Source organism: Paramisgurnus dabryanus, chromosome 24 (genome assembly GCF_030506205.2).
Source record: "Paramisgurnus dabryanus chromosome 24, PD_genome_1.1, whole genome shotgun sequence".
Classification (NCBI taxonomy): Eukaryota; Metazoa; Chordata; class Actinopteri; order Cypriniformes; family Cobitidae; genus Paramisgurnus; species Paramisgurnus dabryanus.
The window spans coordinates 19735153-19748131 of NC_133360.1; positions in this window are offsets into that span (position 1 = coordinate 19735153).

The following is a 12979-nucleotide window of genomic DNA, read 5'->3' on the forward strand; positions in this document are numbered from 1 at the left end:
TTAATTATTAAGCATATTAAAATTAAATATATGGGAACTAATTTTACATTTATTTAAAATTTATGTATTTTTATTGGTTAACATCCACTTAAGATACTAAGGTAATTTTTTACATTGTGGAGTGAAAGTTCAGTTTAATTTTAAGCCAGATTTGATTGCACAAATGTATTATTTACGTAGTAGCCTAATAAACCCTGATAATAGTACTGTCAGGGAATATTGCAGGAAAAGATCCATGGAAATGCCAGACTGGCTCACAACGTATCAATTCAATATTTGTCAAATGTTTGTGTTGACAAAACAGAGAGATATTTTTCTTCAAACTGTGTTTATTAACTACATGCATACTCCAGACTGCACACAAGGGTTTGTGTGTGTAAAAGAATTAGAAACAGAAGTCACAGAAGCTAAACTGAAACCAGTGATCATTTTGTTAATGTTTTTGATTATAATCCATAAAGAAGGCAGCTTCAGTTGACTTTAACTCCAAATCAATGTGATGCATAGAAAAGACAATTCAAGCACCTCGCCTACATAGTTTTAAGATGATTAACACCAAATACGTATGCATTTTGCAGTTCAAACCAAAGCCACAGGTTTCACGTGAAATGAAGTAATGTTGGGTGAGACTAAAACCCAGGACGAAGTCCAGAGACGTCCACATAAATCTAAATATACTCAATGTGAAAATGCAGTTATTTGAGCTATTATAGTTAAAACATAAGGGGTGGCACAGTGGCTGGCACTATTGCCTCACAGCAATAAGGTCCCTGGTTCGAGCCTCGGCTGGATCATGAGTCATGATCTGTATGATGTCCCTGTTTCAGTGTGGGTTTAGTCTGGATACTCTGGTTTCTTTCCACAGTCCAAAATCCAAAGACATGCGGGTTAGGTGAATTGGAGATGGCAAATTGTACTCCCTTACGAAAATTAACTGTATTTTTTGTAGTAACCATGGTTTTTTGGTGTATTGATTACTATTAGCAAAACCATGGTTTTACTGCAGTAATCATGATTTAACCATGGTCTTTACCGCACATCTATGGTTATTTTGTGGTAACCATGGTTTACCTAAAGGTACATGTTTTTTATTTTAACTGTAAAACCATGGTTAACCTTCATAACTTGTGTAAGGATTAAATTGTGTATACATTTATGTCTAAAAACGCATGTAAACGCCTTTTAAATTAACCAGTTCTTGTCATAGATGCTGGAGTGGTGTTAGGGAATAACCAATTTGGTAACTCCATATTGTAGTGTTGTTTTGATTGTTATTTACTTTTGTTAAATACATAGAATACCCTTGATGGTATAGAAAAATGAAATATATTATAAATAATCCATACGAATTTGCTGCAGGGCCATGCTTCTTGCACTTTCTTTGCCTTCACTAGGTATTTAAGTATTTCCAAATGCAATGCCATGCCACAAAGCACTTTTGCAATTCTTTTTGTATGTACAAGTAATGCTATAATAACCAACAATTAAAAAAAGAAACCACTTTATTGTATCTACATTTTAGTGTAAATATTAATTTCCAACATGATCTCACTGCAAGTGATTAATTTGATTAATGTCTTTGTGTCTATGGCACGAAATTCAGCTTTTTTTGTGCCTTGAGCATGAATGTCTTTTTCGTGTAACTCAGCACAAATTTCTATAAATAGGTTTTTGTGTCCGTGCCACAACTTTCTTTTTTGTGTCATTTTTTTATTTATTTTTTCCAATTTTTAAATCATTGTCGCTTGGGGTTAGATTTGGGGTTTGGATTAGGATGTACTTTTATGTATTGGTTTATACATGTTTTCTTCCTCTTTTAAACTTTCTTACATGAGTCTTCCTCTTTTAAAACTATTATCGCCTGGAGTTAGGGTTTGGGTTAGGATATCTAAAATGTAAAAGAAAGTGATTCTAACCCCAAGGGACAATGGTAAGAAAATAGGAAAAAAATATGAGAAAACAATATAATATAGGAATGTTGTGCCATGGACATGAAAACTATTTATAGAAATTTGTGCAAGTGACACGAAAAAAGACATTCGTGCTCAAAGGCACAAAAAAATCTGAATTTAATCAAATTTTTCATGACTATGACATGAATTTCCGTGTTAATTTCACTTGGTATTGTATATCATATTAACCCTTGTATTGTGTTCAATTTTTGTGAGGATTTAAATTCAATGCAAATCATTAAATATCACATTATTATATAGCTCACTTTTACCATCTGTGTCTGTAAAAGCCGTTTTCACTACTGAAAAGAGTGAGGAGAAGCATTTTACCCACATTTCAGGTTAGTAAAACACCAATATAGCAACAAACACTAAAAATATATATTTAATTTAGGTCTATACAGTTGCTTTGGAACAAAACAAAATTTGACCCTCAAAAAAAATTATTTTGGTACACTTCAAAACATATCAGCATGTCCAAACTTTGCATGCATGTTCATGGCCATAAATGAGGAAAAAGTCACAACATTTCAAGAATAAAATCACAGGTTAACTGGTTTACCAAACACTTAAATATCAAAACAGGTCAAATTGACCTGGAACATAATATGAGGGTTAAAATATAATGTAGGTGATAAGCCCTTGCCATATAACTGGGTGCTTCTTAGCAAGAATTTTCTACAATATGCACCAAACATGCAGATTGTCAAAAGCTCAGTTTACAAGAGTGTTTTAAAATGTATCTGGTACATCATCTACAAAAAGTAATGTTTTCCTTGCAACATAGTTATAGTAGATTATACACGGGACCATGTGGGAATATGGGTAACCAAAGTCCTGTCCCTGCAAAAGGGACTTTAATATTACCATTAAACACATTCTTAAATTCCTTAACTTACAATGACATAACTCCTTGAAAATGTCCCATTTGCATTTCGTTTCACAACAACATGTCTCACCCAAACCTTTAAAATATGAGTTGTTTGACAGTGTTTAGGAATGTACAAAAAAAAAACAGAATTCAAACACTAAATTGTTCAACAACACTTTACAATACTCTCAGCCAAAAGTTACAAGAGGTTACAAAATTTGTAACTGAGGCGGTACTTTTTTCAAAAAGTACCCTTTTGTACCTTAGAGGTTCATATACTGATACCTCAAAGGTACATATCTGTGACAAAAATGGTACATATTAGGAGGTACCGTCACAGTGACAACTTTTGTACCTTTGAAAGTGTAAGTAAAGTGCTCAGTTAGTTCTCATAAGTACATTAATAATCAATGTTAATAAATAAAAAGTGATTACCAAATTGCAAAGTGATACCAAATGTTAACACAATACTTAACACACAAATATTTCGCGTTGTTTGTTATTAAAATAATGATGATGTGGTAAAACTGGCTGTGACTTTTGATTTAAAACTATAAATGTATTTCTCAACAGCATTTGTATTAAAACAGTGCATGTTAGCCATAACAGATGCTTTTGCAGTTATTGCTCCTAAACACAAACCACACTAATATTAAAACCAGGCAACCCGACTTGAGATGCAGCAGGCAAATTAATATTTGCCCTGGAATAGCTGTTGACCTAAGCGTAGCGTACCACGTTTTCATCTTGTGGTGACTTTTCTCAAGTTTGTTCGACAAACCAATGAAACACCTCATTAAATTGTGAGTTGGGCACTAACTTTAATGTTCGTAATGCAGAGGATTTGTCAAAGTTGTCAGCAGTTAAATGAGTTCAACAATGTCCAAGGTCGAACTGACAGTAATTAAATATAATTTTTTCATACCAACACGAAACATTATTTATTGCTTTTCCCCTTTCGGTAGTTACATGTTGTTGCATTGACACTTTCAAACACACTTTTTAAGTTACTTTAGCGCAATGATTTTAAAAAACGACTAAAAATTATGAAGGGGCCCAAGCCTGGTCTTTGGGGGTTTGAACCTTTGAACCTAGACCAGTAAGTGCCCAGCAACTGGCCAAAAATCCCTAGCGACCACATAGCAACACAGTAAAAACCAGTTGGAACATTCTGCTACTTGGTATGGTATTATGATATAAATTCAAGCGATAACACATTACTCATTATTTCCGAAAAAATTGCATATTCCATGTTATTTGTAACCCTTACCCCCAATAAGGATTAGGTCATTGGGTAAGCTTGAACATTTGGTAGTTACATTTCTTTGGACAAAATCTATTTAGGATCACTTACAGAACAACATGCTCTCCTTTCTGAAACAAAGCAACCTGTTATTTGGATTTAAGAGGAGGGACTATACTGTTCATTCTTTTATTGTTTTTTTAATATATACATGTTATTTCAGTCAAACCGATTCGTTTGGGCACTTTCGTACGGAAATATAATTACAAATAGAAAATAAATCCAGGTTTTTAGCAAGACAAGAAGTTTTTCTCATTTGCAGATCTCGAATTGTCCACTATGTTTAGACATTTTCCAGTTCCCCCATCTTCCGTGTTTTGTTGCTTATACCAGATTTCGTATTATATGATTTTAAAGAAAGTAAACATTAACATACAGTATCAGAAAGACAGACAGGTTTGGTTTTGGGGTATGAGTATTGCGGTCTATCCAACACAGAAATGACATTATTCGTTACCCTCACTTTGTGACAGTGATGGGAATAGCAGTTGGGCATATCCATGTGCTTTGTATCACACTATGAAAATATCCTCAGCCCGGGTACGAGCGCAACCGCTGCGCTGACCCCTTACATCACCGTTCCTTTCCCATCCTGAATGTAGCAGCCGCTGAACAGTCCCACATGTGAAAGCTTTTAGAGACACACTTTGTAAAAAGCATTCAGAAAGAGGCATAATAAAACTGTTATTTATAGCATTCTAACAGACATGTAGTTTGTCTTGAACAGGCACCAAACGGGCAGCACAGTCGCTGCTTGCTAAAACACTTAGCATGGAGCTGAACGGTACACTGCATGCTGCTTGCTGCTCTGCATACAGATCTAAACCTCTCTGCTTTTCCCGCCACATGAAAGCTGAAAGTATATTAAAAATTAGACATATAACATTTTGCGGTTAGGGTTAAAAAATGCTCTTAGATATTTTTCATGATGTCATTGGGAAAAATCTACAACATCATTAAATGTATGAGAATATGTCTAATTTGGTATTCCCAACTTTAAACACAGCAAAGAAATTTGTCTGAAGCTCAATAAAACTTAAATTAAAATAAATTAAACATAAAATTCTTAGTTTAGAAGTGTGTACGACAAGTTTTCATGTATTGCTATTTTCATACAGTACGTAGGATTTAAACTATAAACAGTAAGTGAGTAACTCTAAGTTTGGTGCATAACTTGTCTCACACCGTTTGCCGTTTTAAATAAGGCATGTTGTTGAAAACTGAACTGTATTTCCAAGCTTCTGCTAAATTAAGTATTCTCTGTAGTAAACTGATAGAGTCTAGTAAATAGTTTAATATTTACTATGGTAAGATTAAAAAACACTACAGTATCTGGGAATTGTACTACAGTTTACTAAAGCATACACAGTAATATTATAGTAATACTAAAGTATTCACAAACAGGGGTACTTTTAAAATATATAACACTGATGGTGAAATTGTATGTTGTATGTGAAATTGAAAGCTCCTTAGATGTGATACCATTACGTTTACATGCAGTAAGAAAGTGACTCTTTGATCTTTTTTTAAAAGTCTTCCAATGGGAGGTTAAGCCAGATCAGTCTGGCAATTCTTGGATCATCTGAGACATTAAGCACTCTCCCAAATCCGCAGCAAAAATTCTTACTGATGGGAATGACTATACATGCCATTTTCATGTCCTGGGGTGCATTTTCCGAAAGCATCGTTAGCCAACTACGGTCGCAAGTTCCATCGTTTCAGCATAGTTCACCAATGCGGGTGTTTCCCGAAACCATCATTCCAGCGGACATTCGCAAACTGCATCGCAAAGTTGTGTCGTTGGAACTACAGCGTTCCTTGATATTATAATATGTAGACTTACGTTGATCATGCTTTTGAACAAAAAACATGTAGTACAGTCTATATCCATCATTCTAAATATATAAAAATTTTATTTTACGTCTTTAAATTTGTAAACAGAATAAAAGCGCTGCATTTGAAAACTGCGCATGTGCGCAGCCCCAGAGCTTCAAGACCCTGAGGAATCCCTGGGAGGAACTTGCGCGTGAATTAAATATCTTGAAAATAAACAACAGATAACTAAATCGCAATTACAAAATCAGTCTTCCGATGCGATATATGTTATTTACAGCAATAATCTGAGATTAAATTGATTTGCACAGATTAATTAGTACTTCACCTCCCATGTGACATCATCAACTATGTTGGCAAACCAACATGGTTCAGACGACGAATGTGCGACAAAGTTACTATGCTTTTGTGACAAGGTAGTTTGTTTCTCCAACTATGCATCATACTATGGTGGTTCAGCAGCGAGTTACATCATTGTTCGGGAAACGCACCCCAGGCTATGATTTTGGGTGCGTCTTTACGGAAGTCGTTTTTGTTGACCGTATACGTCATCAAGGTTCTTACAATTGAGTAAAAAACATAAACAGTAATTGTAGTTTTATTCTTACCTTGAAATGTAATAATTGCTTTTCTGAAAAGAACCTGAAATAATAAACCTTAATGATGTATGCGACAAATACGTCTTCCGGAAAACGCACTCGAAATCCTGGCCAGGACGCGTCCCGGGAAAATGGCACTTATGGTCCCCCTTAGGAATGACTCTTGCGAAAAAGGCAAAACTTGTAAACTGGAAACCACCAGACCCCCATGTTTTATAGTCTGGATGAGTGAACTATTTTATGTTATACAATTGGAAAGGATATGTTCCTTGGACCCTAAATCCCAACGGCAATTCCAAAAAGTATGGCAACCCGTTGTGGATCTTCTCAAACCAGAACAGTGATCTATTATCACTCATTTTGATTTTACCATTTTTCTTTGAAATGTAATTTTATGCCCAAGCCAGACCCCCCCCCCCCCCTTTTTTTGTTGCTAATACTACTAATTTATTTTTCATTATATGTTCTTATATGTATACTGTTATATGCAAAATTCAAAATAAAATAAAAAATTGGACAAAAGAGACGGATTAAAATACCAGGTGTAAACGTGAAGAAAGTTACTCTTTGTGTCAGAAAAAAGTCAAATATACATCATCTGTTTTTTGTACTTCTTTCTTTTGATTGTGGGGTAGACGTATTCTTGAGATTCACCTTTTAGGTACTTATGACATCAGCACAAGACCGGTGAATCCAAAGAGCAATTCATATGAATTCGGCAGGCACTCCAGTGAGCCTGACCACAATGTTTTTTAAAGAAGTTAGAAGCTTAAAGACAAGAAGCTTAGGGTAAGGGGCATAATCATTCTTTTTAAGTGCAACCGGTGTCTCTGAAGATATTTACACTGATGCATTTATCCAAACCGAGTTCATCTGAAGTGATTCATCATGAAGAGACAGTAATGTTGGAAAAGCTGCAACACGAAGTTAAGGGGTTTGGCCAGAGAAGTATGAGCTAGTACAGAGGATATAAGTATGACGTTAAAGGGGTCTGCAGAGACTCTTGTAAGTATATCCATAGTCATGTGTTTAAATGTTTGCCGAAGAGTTTAAAAGTTAATATTACTAGTATTATTAAAGCAAAGTCCTTTATGGGCCAGTCAGGCACGACTAAGGCTATTGGTAATTCTTATTTCTGAAATTGTGATACGAGCTTGTTGTGTTCAGGTGCTTTGTTGTTAGAAAGAATGAAGGTCTATGGACTCTGTATATAGCCCCTCCCACAGACAATCTTCAGTCTTTATCGATCATTGATTGGTGCTTTTAACTGGAAGGCGGGACTTCCGTCGCTAGAGTGGCCATTTTGCAGTAGCGCCTCACTGCAGAACGCGACATCCAGGGGGCGGGGTTGGATTTAGATCCAGGGGCGGAGCTGGATCCCGATCCAGAGATCCCATTGGTCGGCAGTTTTACCACAAGACACGTGATACACGTGTTGCTGCGTTACCATTTCCGCATTAAGTCGTAACTAAATTAAGTTATTATTTTGACATAAAAACTAACTTTACTTATGACTACAATAAAAGTAGTGCCTTTAGGGTGAAATGTAAGTTTTTTGCTATAATGTTTTGGAGTAAAACATTTCGGGTAAGCCTACTATGAGTAATCTTACCACATGCAGTTTAAGACCTATTAATGGATACAGTATAAATAAGCATAATTATTAAAATATATAGGCTATGGCATGTTATTTAGAAATTAATAAATTGAATGTTTATCTTGTATGGACTTTGAACTTGTTTTAACGCGTCTTTGCTTACAGCCATTAGGAAACAGGTTTCCCTCGTAGATGGTTTACTTTTTTAATTTGCTAATAAAAGATATCAAATAAATTTGTTTTTATATTTACTCGTAGGAATAGCCGTGTTATAAGTGGGATAATGTACAAATAAATCTCTTCAGTGATATCAAACTGTCGGGAACGTGTCCGTACCTCTCCTTACACCTAACTGTGATACTTTCTAAATTATGAATCTTTCTCAACTATATTATTAATCAAACATACACTTAAACTGATAACAGCAAACGTTGGCGACCACAGGTTGCAACTAATTGCGGGCTGCAACAACGCAAATACACTGGTTCATTTGGCGGAACAAATGCTGTGTTCCAGGCAGGTTTTTTAACCCGTGAGTTACGACTTCAAAACCACGACTCACGACCCTATGCGTTCCAGGCAGCCTGTAACTCGTGTTTTTACAACCTTCTACCGGTGAAAGTGCACTGGAACGGCAGTCAAACCCGTGACTTCCCACCTGTGAACTCGTAGATCGATGTACTCCCAGTTCAGAGTCGTGCGTTGTGGTTTTGAAGTCGTGAGTTACGGGTTACAGGTTGCCTGGAACGCAGCAAAAGTATATAAAGTGGGAGGAGTTGGATCTAGATTCAACCCCGCCCCCTGGATGTTGTGTTCCGCAGTGAGGACCATCTCCTATTTTGAGCATTGCATTGTCCCCTATTCATAGTAGTAGCAGTGTTCAGTCTTGTTTTATCTATTATTTTTGGAAGTTTTATGAAAAGTTCATTATGAAAGTTTTATGAAAAGTTTTATTATGCAATTATTTATCAATTGTAGGATAATTTATCACTTATTATTTTGTCATCAGCAAAGCCACAAGTTCACCGAATAATGAAAATGTGCTATTTACTCACTGTCAGGCTTTTCAAAATGGAGGTGACATTGTGAAACAGTTAAGACTATTTTTAGCTGCAATCTTGGTCCTTGGTGATTCATAAAATGCAAGCTGAAGGTGCCATTTTTTTTAGAGGAAAAGAGCACAGAAGACACAAAATAAATCCCTGACAATATGTGAACCTTCGTGTGAAAATCAGACTACAGTATAGATATTGAACTTTGAGATAACAAGCATCAAATTTTGATTTTGCCTATTTCATTATGATTTTTTTGTTTGACATGACCTTGCTCAGTCAATATTAAACATATCAAGGTTATATTTTCACAGTAAATCACAAAAAGCTGAGTTTTTATAGGCAGGGTCACATTTAAGATTTTATAAAGCGCAATGATTGGTTGATGCAAGCAAATGAATATTATTTACGACATTATAATCTGTAAGATTCAAGAACCAGAACTGTTTAATAATTTATTCTACATTTCTTTTCTTTTTCTATATAACTGTTAAGATTTATTTACCATCAAGAGTCAAGCTTATTCGGGTCCAATCATTTAACATTAAATCTGTGATCTGTATCATTTCCTATTGTTAAACAAAACCACCAAATATCTTGTGTTTCCATTTTAAGACTGCAGAAAAGCTTTTATTCGTTTTACATCTGGAAAATTATCGGACAAAGCATTGTGGATTTTTCAAAAAACTTTGGTGGATTTAGTCGTAACTATTTTATGAAAGGAAATGATCAAGTCTTTATAAGTCATATTTTGTTCCTTTCTATTTTATAACAACTGTAATAAAACATTGACAGTCTTAGGGCTGGATGATTTTTGGTGTGTGATGTTCCAGTTATTCTTAAATATACAGCATAGCTATCCTATTAAAAAACACTTGTTGACCAACCTTTAGTGTACATGTCAGGCATTGGATATGACGCTAGTAAAAGGGCTTTCGTGTGGCAGTTTGGTTCGAAACCAGGCATGGATTAGCATAAAAACTTTGTCTTGCGGTACCGGGAATGCACCGGGTTACCGAACCTGAGACTACCTGAAGGAGGTGGTTTGAGCTTGGTTGCAATGGAACTGTGGCACGGTTTGCATGAATGTGAAAGCACCTCGGACTCGGGTGCGCACTCGTCCAGGAGGCAAATTAATCTGCGTATGCCTTTTGGTCAATGGCGACGATCATTATTGTTATCATTACCATAAAAACTGATGAATTCCGCATTCAGAAGCACATATGTGCAGCTGTTGTTCTCGCTGCTATGCATGAAAACACCAAAATATTAAAAAAGCAAAACATATGCTGAGTCGCGTTGTGTTTTACATCCTCTTGTATGTGCACATTGATGATAATGTGAGATTAACGCAAGTGCACCGGGGTTTGATAGAATCGAGTGAGTCTGAAACCAGACCAGTGCTGCGTGGGGCGCTAAGAACATTCACACAAATACCCTAAGTTACATAAACATATTTATTTGGGCCGGACACCTACACCTGTGAGAACTGAAGGGAAAAATAAGTTTACGAGCATGCTATGAATTCACACCGGGATCTCTCATTTGCATGGCATCTACATCAGGAGGCCTTGAACTCATAGTCTGCTCATGGATGCGAGAAAAAAAAAGGAAAACAAATAGTTGAATAAAGTCGATAGTTTTGTTGTCGTTGCGGACAAAATTTTTCTCATCGCTTCATAATATTCATCTGGGGTGAATTATACCTTTAAACCTTTCATTTATTATTTGTCATGTGATATTTATTATGCTGTAGTTTAATTTATTGATTAAATGATGTATAATTTATTTAACTTGTTATCCTGTGTAACACAACTATACCTGGCCCTCTCGAGGTGAGTTGTGGGTAATATCAGCCGTTCGACTAGTGTCCATGGATCTACACTTCGAATTTTCACTGAAAACAGTAGACCATCCGGGAACTTTATGGATACTCATTTCAACATACTGTACTATGATTTGGGATATACTAATTCTAATATTTAGGACAGAGAGTATGCAGATTGGGACACAGTGTAAGCCTTTACAGAGGTGAGGTATTTTCAGGGTTGGAGCTAACCTCTCTAGGACCAAACTTGTCCACCCCTGTCTTGGATACATTAACTTTTTCACCGCCATTGAGGAGTTATCTCGTCAGTTAAGAGAAAACATTTGCATAAAAAAGTGTTCCTGATAAATTTTTATGTTAATCTGCAATACCGTGATTATCCACTAGATTATCCACTTAACCAATTTCTGAAAAAACTGAAGATAAAACATTATTTACTAATTTTAAACTCTGTGTATGTTTTGATAATCGTTCTGTATCTGATCTCTAACTAAATTCCTTCACCAAAATGCAATTATTTCAACTTTTTTTATTTAAGAGTTTATAATCAGAGAAAAAATATAGATAGGATGAAAATTTTTTTTTTTTTTTTTCGTTTTGTTTCTTAGGAAGATAAGAGTCTGTTTTTCATTTGATATTTGTATTTTTATATAATTTTAAAAGGAGTGGAAGGCATTTTGTGAAACTTTTGTGAAAATCACAAAAAAAATGCTGCTGGGCAACTTTTCAAAAAATGGCTGGCGGGAATGAGTTAAGCTGTAAACAAGCATTATTACACCATTTTACAAAGTCGTCAACCACTGGACCATGACACATTTCATTGTTTTTCAGTAGACTCCCAATAACTCTTATCTGCAAACTTTGAAAAGTACCTGTTATTATGTTTACTCACATATTATTTGTATATAACTGCATAATAAAGGCGGACATATCACAGCCTTGGGAAGAACAAGTAGATGTTGACATGTGGGCTGAAAGACTATTGTTTACTCTCAAAGACAATTTTTTACTCTTTCAATTAAAAAATCTAAAGACTCAACCCATTAAATAAAGATCAAGGCCAAAGTTTGTAACTAATTTATCTCCTAAAATATGAGGTTGTAGAGGATTAAAAGCAGATGAAAAGCCTAACGTGTTTTGTTCCCTCCAAATGCTTCAATGCCATATTTAGTAGAGTGGCTGTTGCAACTTCAACACCTCACTTTATATATAACTGTGTCATACACAAAGTATAAAGAGGGCAACACCATATAACAAATTTATATTCAGAAGCCTAAATAGAACCGACTATGCAAACCCAAAGATCTATTAATGGGGAATTACTCTAAACAAAAAATTAAGCTCACAGGTTCAGCTCGGTGGAGGCAAGAGACACAAGTACTACTCAATACAATTTATTATTAACAAAAGTCACAATTTAAAGAGTACAAATTCACATCACATCACATAAATAACCAAAACTTTAAAGGCTTCAATTTAAATTCACAAAACATTACCACATCATTTTACAGACAGTACTCAAATTAGGGTTCGGTGTCCAGCTCCTCCCAGTGATGAATCCCAAAACTCTCTTACCAAAAGAGAAAAAGAGCACAGCAAAATTAACAGCCACCCCATGTGAACACAAAGCACTCACACTGCACCTCAATATGAAGCACGAGTGAAGAATACCACCACCAAAAAAATGATTAGGAAACACAATCTGGAATCTCCTGCCTTCCGCCACCCCAATTCTAAAAATAAAACAAAAACAATATCAAACACTAATACACAAACACTCACACACTAACATTACACTTTAAACATTCTTAACAGGCTGCAATACTGTATAAACAGCACAATGTCCAGGCCAAGGGTAACCTCAGCACAGCTTACAAAACTGGGTAATACACCAAGTTATGTTTATGAGAATACATGCACCCAAATAATAATATTGCATACACA